Source organism: Saccostrea cucullata, unplaced genomic scaffold (assembly GCF_032062105.1).
Source record: "Saccostrea cucullata isolate Sc308-1 unplaced genomic scaffold, CSIRO_AGI_Scuc_v1 ctg752, whole genome shotgun sequence".
In the NCBI taxonomy this organism is placed as follows: Eukaryota; Metazoa; Mollusca; class Bivalvia; order Ostreida; family Ostreidae; genus Saccostrea; species Saccostrea cuccullata.
The window spans coordinates 189,343-202,140 of record NW_026923231.1 but is presented as its reverse complement, the minus strand read 5'-3'; the positions used below and the strand labels follow the sequence as shown (position 1 = coordinate 202,140).

Genomic DNA, 12,798 nt, shown 5'->3' with positions numbered 1-12,798 from the left:
TACAAATACTTTTAATTGTTTCAACAGAAATCTGTTCTCTGTCACGAACATCTGAAATTTCATTCAATCGTGAAAGTCCATCTGCATCTGCGTTGTTTTTACCAGGGCGGTAAAAAATATTAAAGTCATAGGTGGCTAAAGATGCAATCCTTCGTTGAGAAGTAGCATCCAACTTTGCAGTAGATAAGACGTATGTCAATGGGTTGTTGTCAGTTATTACATCAAAAGTTGTTCCATACAAGTAATCTGAAAATTTTTCTGAAATTGACCATTTAAGAGCTAATAATTCAAGTTTATGGATAGGATAATTTTTTTCAGATTTGGAAAGACCTCTGCTTGCGTAAGCAATGACACGTTTCTGTCCGTTCTGCAGCTGGTATAAGACGGCTCCTAATCCTTTCTGAGATGCATCTGTGTGGATCTCAAATGGTTGACCATATATGGGAAAACCTAAAATTGGAAAGTGAATTAAACAATTTTTTAATTTCTGAAAGGAAATGTCTTGTTCTTGTTCCCAGTGCCAGTTTGGTGGTGATGTATTTGCAGCTTTGGAATTTCTCCTGATCTTCTTTGAGGTATCTGGAATCAAATTGGTGAGAGGTTTAGCTATCTTTGAAAAATCTTTGATAAATGTCGTATAATACCGAACAAAGCCTAAAAATTGTCGAACTTGATCTGGATTGATAGGTGTTGGCCAGTCTTTAACTTTCTGGATCTTTTCTGGGTCAGGTTCAATTCCATTTTCTGAGACGATATGTCCTACATACCGGGTACTTGACTTTTTTCTTGCAGAATTCACATTTCTTAGGAGATAATTTCAAGTTGATCTGTCTTAACCTCTGAAATATCTGCTGTAGTCTTTCAAGATGCTCTTCAAACGTGTTGGAAAAAATAATGATGTCATCCAGATAGATGTAGCAAATCTTGAGATGTAATCCGTCAAATGCTTCCTCCATGAGTCTTTGGTAAGTTGCCGGAGCATTGCATAGACCAAATGGCATCCGGTTAAACTCGTAAAAGCCAAGGGGACCAACGGTGAACTCTGTCCGCTCCTTGTGTTTCTCAAAGACCTCTATCTGGTGATAGCCACTCTTCATATCTAGGATTGTAAAGAACTTATTATTAGAGAGAGCTTCTAAGATTTCATCAGTTCTTGGTAAGGCATAAGAATCCTTTTTAGTTCTGTTATTTAGTTCCCTGTAGTCAATGCACATTCTTAGAGTCTTATCTTTCTTTCTACACAGTACGACATTACTCGACCAAGGTGATTTTGATTTCCTAATAAGTCCTGCATCAATCAGACCTTGAAGATGGTTTTTGACTTCCATGTACATATTTGGTGGAATTTTTCTGGATTTCTGTTTGAAAGGTGTTTCGTCAATTAGTTCTATTTTATGTTGGACTAGCGTGGTATGTCCGATGTCTGTGTCTGATGATGAAAATACATCTTGATACTTCTGGAGAAGATCAGTCAGGACTTGTCTCTCTGATGTTGTTGAGCTGTCATCTATGTGACGTAACTTCAAGTTGTCATTAGAGTTGTCTCCCTTAGATTGTGTGATTTCTTCTATGTTGACGGGATGTAATTCACACAATATGGCCTTTGGAGATATGGTGACTGTCCTTGTTGTAACATTGTCAATTTGTACAGGAATCAGTCTGTCACATGGCTATTGGTAGTTAACTACAGATGGTACTATGTCTAAGTCCACAGGAATTCTAGACCTTGGTGTTGCTTGTAAAAGTGCACAAGTTGCATGATAAGGTACTGCTTTGTCAACATAACCTTGTAACGTGACTGAAGAATTTGGTTTAATAGTGACACTGTTCTTGTGTACCGATTTCACAACTCCGAGTCTGTTACTGTTCCTCTGTAATTCCTTTTCTCGGAGTAGCAATGATCTTAAAGTCAGGTACCATGGTAAATGTAAGTCTGTTTCTTGCAAGCACCTACTACCAAATGTTTCCTGCAAATCATTAAGTACATGCTGCAAAATATTTGTACCGAGAAGAATAGGAACTTCTTGATTGTAGTTATTCTCTGGGACGACTAAAAGTAGGCATGGGCATGGCTGTTCAAGCGAAGGTATGCCAAGGGAAGTAATGCTCACTTCTATGTATCCTGAATAAGGTCAACATTTACCATCTGCGCACTCCACATTAAGAATATTTGTGACTGGATGTAATTCTAGGTGACTTAAATTGTTTCTATAGAAAGAGTCGCATACTGTAGATACGGTAGAACCAGTATCTAGTAACGCTTTACATTCAATTTCCTCTACATTGATGTTCACTTCTGTTGCTTCTCCTATTAGTACTAATGTCTTGTTTATAGGGCGACTGAAATGGTTTAGGCCTAGTGTTTGTCCTCTAACACCGGCCTGCCGTTGTTTAAATCAGTTCTTTGTAGATTCACTCGACATCCAAAGGCTAAATGTCCTGATTGTCCACACCTTCTGCATATAGGCTCATCATGATAAGATGATTGTCTACCCATTCCTCTCATACCTATTCTGTTTGGATAAGATGATCTGACTATTGATCTTCCTCTGCTGAACCAGGTTGATGGTGGCTGATCAGTTCTTTTTTGATAGAATTGATGGGTATCCTCTTGTGGAACTTTCTTATTTTCTAATGCGTCGACCTTTGTTGATAATTTCCTAATCATTGCTTTTAATTCTGATATTTCGCTGGAAGATGTTGAGTCGGGTGATTTCGCTGTGATATTCATGTTTGGTTTCTTTTTGTCTGTAGGGTGTTCTTTCTCAATAAGTCTGATTTCCTTTCTAAGTTCATCAAATGTTAAACATTTATCATAAAGATAACCTGATATGTCTTTGAAGTCCTGCCGTAATCCGGACCAGAATTTGGTCTTCAACATGTCATCAACATCTTGATGGTGAACTTTTCCTTTGTCGACCGCTCTACTCAAAAGATCCTCAAGACGACATCCCCATGTTGTGGTGTTTTCTTCTGGTTTCTGAGTCGAACTGTAAAATTGTGTCAACAAAGATTCACCTTTCTCTACAGTTCCATGGATGCTCTCCATTTTCTCCAAAACTTGACTTAGTGTCGCATCCGGACCTAATCTCATTGGTATTTGACTCGCTTGACCTCTTAATGACCTTCTAATAGCCTGAAGGACCGCACTCTCAGGATATCCTTCACGTGAAAGACATTCTACCTCATACTTCCACACTTCGTATGGCACATCACTTGATCTGCCTGGATCTCCTGAAAATGTCGATAACTTTGGAATGTGAGTCGCCATTGAAGATTGAAATGATGGTGGTTTAAGGTCCTTATAACTTGTTGGAGTAATGGGTGCCGTAAATGTTGGTAAATAGAAAGGAGACGGACTGGGTATCTCTTTCTTCACAGTCTTATGCTGTTCAACAAAAGTGTTAAAAGCTTCATTTGTAAAGACTTAGTACTCATGATCTTGAAGATACTTAATGATTTTCTCTTTTTCTGCTGTGGACAATTCACCAGCTGTGGTCTGTGGAACATTTTCTTCAACATTTTCTTGAATATCTTCTTCCACAATTTCTTGAAGTTCAAGAACTTCATCACCTGTCTTTTTGTCTGACATTGTAAGAATTCAATATGTTTCACCAGATGATTTTATGCAAGCAAATGATAATGTTGTGTAAACAACACTGGCTGCAAAAAATAATTCAAGCAAGCAAGCTCAAGCACGCTGCGCAATAAATGCAATGCATAAATGCTATAACGCACGCTGCTGCAAAGCAATGCAAAAAAAATACAACAAATGTTTGAAATGTATAAAGAAACCGCTCGATTACGTATGAAAGAAAACGCACGAAAATAATTCAAAGAAAACGCACGATGTAATTCCTGAAAATAAAAATTCTATTTATCTAAACTTTGTAATTTGTACCCTTGATTAAATAATACCTTATAGTTTAATTCTCACACTTTATATTATGCCTATTTACTCTCAGTATTTATTTTCAAATTTTAAATTTACCTATTTAAGGCATGGTTATCTAAGTTTAGGGTGAAGGGCTAAGGGCAAAGGACAATGGACAATGTATCCTAACAACCACTTACCAACTTACCACAAACAAACTAACTCTGATTTGTCTAAATTACTCTAAAATGTCACATTCACTGAATGGGTCAGTTGTAAAATGTCAGAATGTAAACAACAGGAAAGGGAATAAGTATTAAGCAGATCCTGTAAATAAAGAAATGTTTCACTCCATCCACACCAGAACTTTTTTCAATTTTTTTTTACTGTCAAAGCTGTTATAATTATGAATTACATTTTGTAAACAACTCAAAATGTGTCAATTTACCTCTGAAAATTCAAAACATAAACTGAAAATTCAAAATATAAATTTCAGCAACAAGTTTGGTACCAGAATAGGAAAATCAAAACATTGTAGTTGCAGTTGTAGGCCTATATACTCAAATTTACCTCAAGGTTTATGAATAAAGAAAAATTTCAAAATGTATCACTACAGCAAACACTGAAAGTGAAACAACTGATCAACAAACTGTGAATGTAAACAAACAGTATTTGAAACACTGAAGTACTCAATAAAGTCAAAAATACAAATAAATTACATGACTTACATTACACAAGCAATATTCAAATAAGAAATAAGAAAATTATCAAATAATTTACGCTGTTATCAGTCTAGAAGTCTTGAAAATTCACAAGTCCACGTGTGGTAGCCTTTCCACATAAAATTGTAAAACCTGAAAAAAAAAACAATATTGAACATTTTCAAATATCTTTCTACTAATATAACTTAAGACTGCATTGAATTTTGATATATTCAGAGTGAGAAAGAAGAAATTATAAATAATTGAAAACTACATTTTATTCTTTTAATGAAACAGTTGTTCAAAGAGGGAGGTAATCCAATTACAAATATAAGACTGTAATTTCAAAGAAAGATAATTCATTTTTATGAAAGATAACTCTAAAAAATCAATAAACCTTATAGTCTTTTTCAAGAATTTGTGTAGCAATGATCCAACTGTGTACTGTCTGAAAATTAAATAAATACTCATTTTAATGACTAAATATTCTTAGGTTACATAGTTATAATGAAATATTAGGACAATTTTAATCCCAGTAATTAATTACATCCCCCCAAAAAGCAGTGTATTCAAATAGGAAATGTAAAATGCACTTACTAAGGATAAACAAATTTCCGTCCTTCAAATCTGTATAAAATTCCTGTTCTGTTAATTCATAAACATCATCGTCCTTCTCACAACCATCCAGCCAATACTGCACCTGTTGTAATATATTTGAATAAGTCAGTTATGTTCATAATGAGGCAAAATATATTAAAATCTACTTTACTTAAAGACACAGACATGTAACACAAAGTAAGACATTACAAATACAAGACATACATATATAATTGACTTTAAGATAAAATGCTTTAATTTCTTAAATATTTAAAGTATACTATATTGCTAAAATTTTAACCACCTCACACCACTGGAATGTTATACTTCATTGTAACAAATTGTGATGGGTTTTGAAAGGAATAGTTTGAAATAAGAAGAAATTTTACCTATGTGGAGTTTGAAACAATACAAGAATAAAAACGTGTTACTTATTTTCAATTCAAAATTCTATACACAAAATGATTTTTTTATTTACTTCTCAAATAAAGTGTACCAAATGTTTAAGTACTGTTTATCACTCCATAGTCCATACCCTTTTTTAAAAACACATTCAATAAGTTAAAAGTATTTTAGAGAAAATAATGTAGGTGATAGGAAGAAAATTATTTAATACTATGCCATATATTAAAAAAATATATTTGCTATTTGCCCTCTACAGGCTTACTGACTTAAAACTTTACATTTTCATCAATTAAATATATATATATTTTTAAAATATGGCCCTAGTAATCAGTAAATCAGGTATACTAAAATTCATTCACTCAAGGTCTTGTAATGTTTACAAAGTCAAGTCAAATGAAAAATTACATTTAAGATATGCATTCTTCTTTTTCCTTTTTTGATTGAATTAAATTGAATATTGTCTTAGAAATATAAATAATTCATGAAGAAAAACTTAAATAACTTGACACAGTAAACAAAACTATCATTTATGAACTCAATACATATCATAAAGGTTTGGGGATGTGAAATTGTTACAGTGCAGTGTTTTCCCTAAGAACCAGCAGTCAGCCAAATTGACCGCTTTTACTGATAAAAATGCTGCCTGCAAATCAAACTTTGTTGTAAGGTTAACATAGCCTTAGCCTGTAACAACTCATCTTTAACCCATTACTTTAAAATAAAGGGAAAACACTGTCAGTGATTTACAAAATTTTCATTGTGTGATTTACTTACATGCAAACACACTATACCACTTTAAAAAGAGTTTAGTGTGAACTTCATATTAAAATGCTTAATACTGAAGTAATCATAAATTACTTTGAATATTCCATTGTCATAACCAACAATTTCACCATTCCATTCTACATTTTCATATTCATCGTTTGTCCAGGTATGAATGATTTTTTTCCTAACTAGTGTAGATGGAATCACTTCCCGTTGGGTCCTTTCCCTTTTTAGCTTTATGATGGTTTTCAAGTTTTCAATTAATTTTTCAATCGTAAAAAGTTTTCCTTTTTCCGAAAATTTTGTCAATCCTTTATGTTGTTTTTCTAGAGGAAATATTGTTTTGTATAAGTTCAACTGCTTCTTCACCGCTGTAATTTTATCGTTTTTCTTCTTTATATGTTGTAAACTGCTGTCAACCTTGCTTTCCGTGTCCCATAATCCATTGTCTGATATCGAATCTACTGCTTTTGTCAATTTTTCCTCTTTTCTTTCTTTCATTGCTTTTACATTTTCTTGTCTTTCTCTGATAATTTTCAGATGATTTTGAAATAACAATTTCTTTTCCAACTTATTCTTACACAAAACTTCCCTCCCTTCCTTCCTAATATTTCCTAAAAGCTCTTTCTTCTCTGACACTGTCTTTTCTTTTAACCACTCACTTGTCTTATTTTCACTAAATAAAATAAGGTTTTCTACACTAAAAACACTAGACGTTGGCGTATCCATCATTTTCTTGTCCAACCTGCCCATTAGTCTTTCTACAGTAATATTATTTGTGCCACAACTATTACATTTATTTACAACATCTTCAGATGGATTAAAATATTTTCCAGTTTCTTCAATAAAAGGACTAAACAGTGACAATGACTTGGTTTTTAAAGATACACAAAACTTTTTCAATATCGAACATGTTACATCATTGTAAAAATCATCATATAAAACCTCCTCAAATTCATCAGTTGGAAGAAAAGGACCATAAAACAGAGAAATTTTTCTTGATAAAAGTAAAAAAGGTTCTTGTATACACAGATCTAAAAATTGAACAACTCTTCTGTACACGCTACCCATAGACAAAGCAGTGGGTAGCTCTTCCGCCTTGGACCAATAAGGTTCAGAAAATGAATTGCATATAATACCAAGTGCTCTTAAAATACATAAAATATGATTGTTTTGTAAGCCACACACGATAAAATCAGTACAAGAATTCAAAGAACTTTTTGTGGATAACAAATACTGTAAAATATGCTTTCTCATACAAAAAATTCCTACAGCATTATAAAACAAAACATTAAATCTATTCCCTTTGACTTTCACCACAGGTACTTTGTCAAAACCTTGTTCTTTTACATAGGTTGCTGTTAAAAAGGGATCACCTGTTCCATCTTTAAAAAAAAGTTTGGATACACATGAAATGAGATAAAAGGTGTAAGATTCCTTACTTCTACAAGATACATTGTTAAAAGAAACATTTACATCTTTTTCAAAATTTAAAACTTCTTTCAAACACTGATCCGAAAACTGTAAAAGAGCATGTACAGAGCATTTAAAAGAATAAAAGTCCTTGTCACAATTAAAATCATCCCTGCATTTTTTCATTAAAATACTGTTAACTTTCTCTTCCGTAACACTACGGTCTGTCATAAAACTGGAAATCTTATTTAAAATGTCACAAGACTGACCATCAGTTATTTCATTTAAAATATTTAAAGTAGTTTGGACGTAAGTGTCAGCCTTGCCGTCACTTACTTCTTTTAAACCAGCAGTAAAAATATTATTATTTGTGGCTATTTTCAAACCATAAAAATGTCTTCCTTTTTTTGTGGTAGCATCTCTATGCATAGTTAAATTTTCTGTATTTAAAAAATTTTCTTTTAACTGTTTTTTACATAAAATACCCATTTCATTGCTAAAAATTGCATTAGTACTCTTAGATGGCAGTTCTTTTACTTTAAAATTCACTAAAGATAAAACAGCATTAACTACTGGTTCGACATGTTCGATACCAATGTTATGAGTTCTAAAAAAATATATAAGTTCCCTAATCCTATGATCAAATGGTCTACCTCTGGTATTTTCCCTAAAATCTAAAACTTTAACTGTGTCACACCCTTCCTGTTCTTCCTCTTTTTCACAACGTAAAATATCAAGTTCTTTTTGTAAATCATTTAAAATAACATTTAAAGAGTTGCACTGAACACTTTTGTCTCTCAGTATTTTATCTACCGGTACACATACTTCTTTGTCTTTTTTTCTGTCTATCTTCTCTTCTTTTTTCATTTTTCTTGAAACATGTAATTTTGATCTCAGATTTTTTATAATTCGGTCTTTCCTTTGTATGGCTTGTTCATATCTCCTACTTTTAATTTTCTTTAGCTGGTCTTTCAATAGTAACACTTTCTTTTGTAACTGAATAATTTGAATGCTCTGGTCTATTGGTGCTGGTGGTGGTTGTGGTGGTGGCAGTGAGGGTGGTTCAGCTCTAGATGTCACTTTCACTGGTACACTAAATGTACTTCTTAAAAAATGTTCACATTCACAGTTTTTTTTCCCTTTCAGCTGTTGAATCTTTGCTTTATTTCTTTTGATTTTAACATAAAGTGATTTCTTGTCAATTTCTTCTCGACTTTTACCCAGAACTCTGCATATATCACTGTGAATTGAATTGATGTTCCCTTTGCATCTTTCATATATTTCGACCACTAATTTGTTGGTTAGGGACATTTTGGTTATGATAAGTTAGTTTTAACAAATATATTTACCCTATATACACATATACTATGTTGGCTGTTTTGAAAGAAATGATGATATTGCATGTTAGTAAAACGAGACAAACACTAGACAATGGACACACATCACACACATATATCATATAATTCATACTGATAGTGTCGCCTGCATTGGTATTATTTTTATTTCAGACTGACAGATGGACAAGTGCCATAATAAGTGATCCCTCTGTATTATTTAATAAATACATACCTTAAAAGCTCAACTGAATAAATCTTTTTTTTTTTTGTTTTTTTTCTTTTCTTTTCTTTTTTTTTCAATGTCTTTAGGAAAAATCCTCAATGAAGAAAAACCAAATATGAATCTGAAAATAAAATTCATAATATATATTTAATTATTTATCATATTAAAAAAAAAAATTGTCATTAATAATTTCAAAGAATTGTAATAAATTCTTACATTTTATATGTGGCAAACTTTATAATTGTTCTTCTAAATATTGTAAAGAAATTACCCTTGAGTTTTCCAACAAGGGGTATGTACAGGAATAAACAAACAAGCGAAAGAATATTTACACACAGTCTCTGGCTAGGTAATCACTGAAATCTGGAAGAAAAAAATGTTTAGTAATTGTTGCAAATAATTGTATGGAAGCATTGACATTTTATGAAATTCTATTTACCTTGATTATCCAGGAAAGTTTATTTACACTTCATAAAGCATCCCAATATAACTGGTGAAATTTGTCTGAAAAAGATATATAAATCACTTTTTTTCCTATGATATATTGAAAAAGACTATGATGAAAGGGAGGTAACTCAATTATTAGAATGGTTGAAACTATTGGGAGGCATAAAAGTAATTGAATAAATTAAACTCTAACTTGATTTTTCGAAAATATGTATTTTAATATCTTAAATTTACATATATCAGTTAATTATTGAAGGAAACTATGAGTGTGCCCTCGTGTTGCCATTATAATATCAATTTTCCATGTCACATTACTGAGGCATTAATCTTTAAAAAATCAGCAAGAGAAAGCCATAGCTTCCAAAATTTCAGTAATCGTACATATTGTAGCAGTATGTCTACCGCTTACGAAAATGTGTGAAACTTGTAGCGTACCCTATCATTATCCTCCAAAAAAAAAATTATTCATATTTTCATTACGCCCGTGTACATAATAAAATACCATTATTCGTGCTTTACGCGATTTTCCAAGAACAAAACACTGTATAAAAGATGATATATACTCAAAACTTACCAGCATTACTCAATTTTTGTTATGTCAAAGTCCTATCTTATTTTATATAATTTATAACAAAAAATACTTACTTACTCCGAGCCATATGAAGTCAACATGGCCGACTCCGAACAGTTCTGCAATAGATTAGAGTTATCGTTCTTGGCAAAGATGGCGTTATCTGGAAAGGCTAACGTGTGGAAAACAAGTTCAGGCTCAAACCGGATATGGAATTACACAGGTAATGTTAAAGTCTGGATGGACGGAAAGGAAATTTCCGGAAACTTTTAGCACAAATCTGGACGTATGGAAAAAAATTTTCCGGATTGTTTGTAACACAGGTATTTACACAGGTACAGTTTCTGCTGAACAAAACTCAGTCAGGTGTGACACAGGTGAGTTACCTTGGGTGTTGATTGTCTGTGGCAAAACACAACAGCTGTTCAAATGCAGAGTGAAGGCTTGGATCCACCACTGACTGTAACATCTATGAGGGGCTGGAGGTGGCTCCTGTAGGTGGTGCCATCAACATCAGTGCCCCACGTTGGGCGCCAAATTTTGTAGCGGGAGCAGCAATTGAAAACAAGATGTTTCACTGTGATGATGTTTATTACAGTTGCATAAATACCAAATGCATCATCATAAAGCAGATTCTGCAAAATAATATAAAATACATTTACTCAAGTTGATATCACATATAACAGCAGAATCTATTATCATCATAAAATCAAATAATTACTATATATTTAATTAGATTATAAAATATTAAATATTGACACATATCAATGAGTTGTACCTCTTGACTTTATACAAATGATATTTCTCTTATTCACTTCATAACAGTGGATATAATGACTATTTACAATTATATACTTGCTTTATGTACATTTAGCAACATACCAGACTATGGGTATGAATCCCTCTCTTACATGATTTGTGTGTATGGCTTATATGGATTATCAATATCTACAATTTATAAATAACACCCATACACTATATATCATATTCTTCGTGTCATAAAATACATTTATTACAAAGTTTAAAATCAACTAGTTTATCAGCTTTTGACAAACTTAAATAATTTAATAAATCTCTCATATGCCTCTTTCATTCAGTAATTAATAGGAAAGTATTAATATGAACTAGGAATGTCAAAAAGTCAACTTACTGTCAGTGGTCTTAAAGATTTCTCCAAAAATACAAATACACAACTATACACTTTGACTGCTCCTGGGCTAGTAATTAGCTAGACACACTGGACAAAGGGGGTCAAAGGTTTTGGCGGGAAATATTGACCAATGGCTATTTTTACTTATGTATTTATTCAAGGTTAAAAGTTAAGTTTAAAGTTTAGGGCTCTAGAGATTTCTAGACTTTAATTAGAGTAATTTGTTACAAGTTTATTTACATTTTTAATGTTTAAATAAGACATATTTATTTTAAATCAAGTTTATTATTGAAAGTTATTTGATAACTTTCAATGGCATTTGAAAGAAAAATACAATAAATTAAAATCAATATAAAATCAATACTATCACAAATGTAATATGAATAATTAATGAGCCTTACAAATAAGGAAGATGTTGTTACTTATATATCACCTATTCGAATAGATGATATTATAATCTATCACCTCAATCGCTTCATGCGAGGTGTAAACATGTATCTGATACATGCATTTTATGAATCTGACAACGTGTCAATGTCATCTTTACTGTGGTGTGTCCATGCATCACTTGGTGTTATATTCAATAGAATCCATTATGTTTATCAAATTATGTCGCCAATTAACCGATCGGGGTTCCCTAAATTTTTGCTCTTTAAATATTAATATTATAAGGTCCTCATTAATTATATTCCCCAAACGAAGGAAATCCTTGTAATAGTAATAGTCATATTCTTCCGTTTTCTTTATATAAAAAGATTGCAAAAATGACAACCAAAATATCAATTCTAAAACTTGTGTTAATATATTCCTTAAAACTTGGATTTATTTATGTAGTGTACAGCCAGTCCAGTTGTACATGTAAAAGGTCAGAACTTTATCATATACGTACGTTCAATCTTCAATTCTACTCTAAATTATCCATCCATTGACTATTTTCAAAGTGAATGATGTTTTTGTCCACTGAAAATATAGAGTGATCCGTTTTAACACACATGTGTTTGATTCCTTCTCTTTTAAATTCAATCAGACAATTGATCAATGAGCAATCTAATTAAAATTAGATGTTAGATCCGCTCGCATACTTAGTGTAGAGAGTATGCGAGCGGATCTAACATCTAATTTTAATTAGATTGAGCAATGAGGGATCATTTTCATGACAGCATCAACTGCGACAGTAGATTGACCTCAGTTTATACGGTCTCATCAGAAGCAACCGTCTCCACTTCCCACAGTGACATTCAAACCCGCGACTTTTCCCAATGTGTCATGTGGGCCACTCCATTCATGTGGAAATATTGATAAACTGATTGATTAT

General features: G+C 32.3%; 2 long non-coding RNA genes across 3 annotated transcripts; both read right to left on the bottom strand.

Moving 5' to 3' along the window:
- Positions 1-4,671: 4,671 nt before the first annotated feature.
- On the bottom strand, positions 4,672-10,509 carry LOC134263498 (uncharacterized). 2 transcript variants are annotated; one of them, XR_009991289.1, is made up of 7 exons: positions 10,408-10,509; positions 9,755-9,819; positions 9,587-9,678; positions 9,325-9,436; positions 5,173-5,275; positions 4,973-5,023; positions 4,672-4,728 (listed from the first exon to the last, which is right to left on the bottom strand). It is a non-coding gene; the product is annotated as an uncharacterized LOC134263498 (long non-coding RNA). The 2 variants fall into 2 exon arrangements; XR_009991288.1 differs by lacking the exon at positions 4,672-4,728 and having other exon boundaries at positions 4,847-5,023.
- A 138-nt stretch (positions 10,510-10,647) lies between these two features.
- Positions 10,648-11,702, bottom strand: LOC134263497 (uncharacterized). The gene is made up of 3 exons (XR_009991287.1): positions 11,484-11,702; positions 11,216-11,281; positions 10,648-10,968 (listed from the first exon to the last, which is right to left on the bottom strand). It is a non-coding gene; the product is annotated as an uncharacterized LOC134263497 (long non-coding RNA).
- Positions 11,703-12,798: the final 1,096 nt, after the last annotated feature.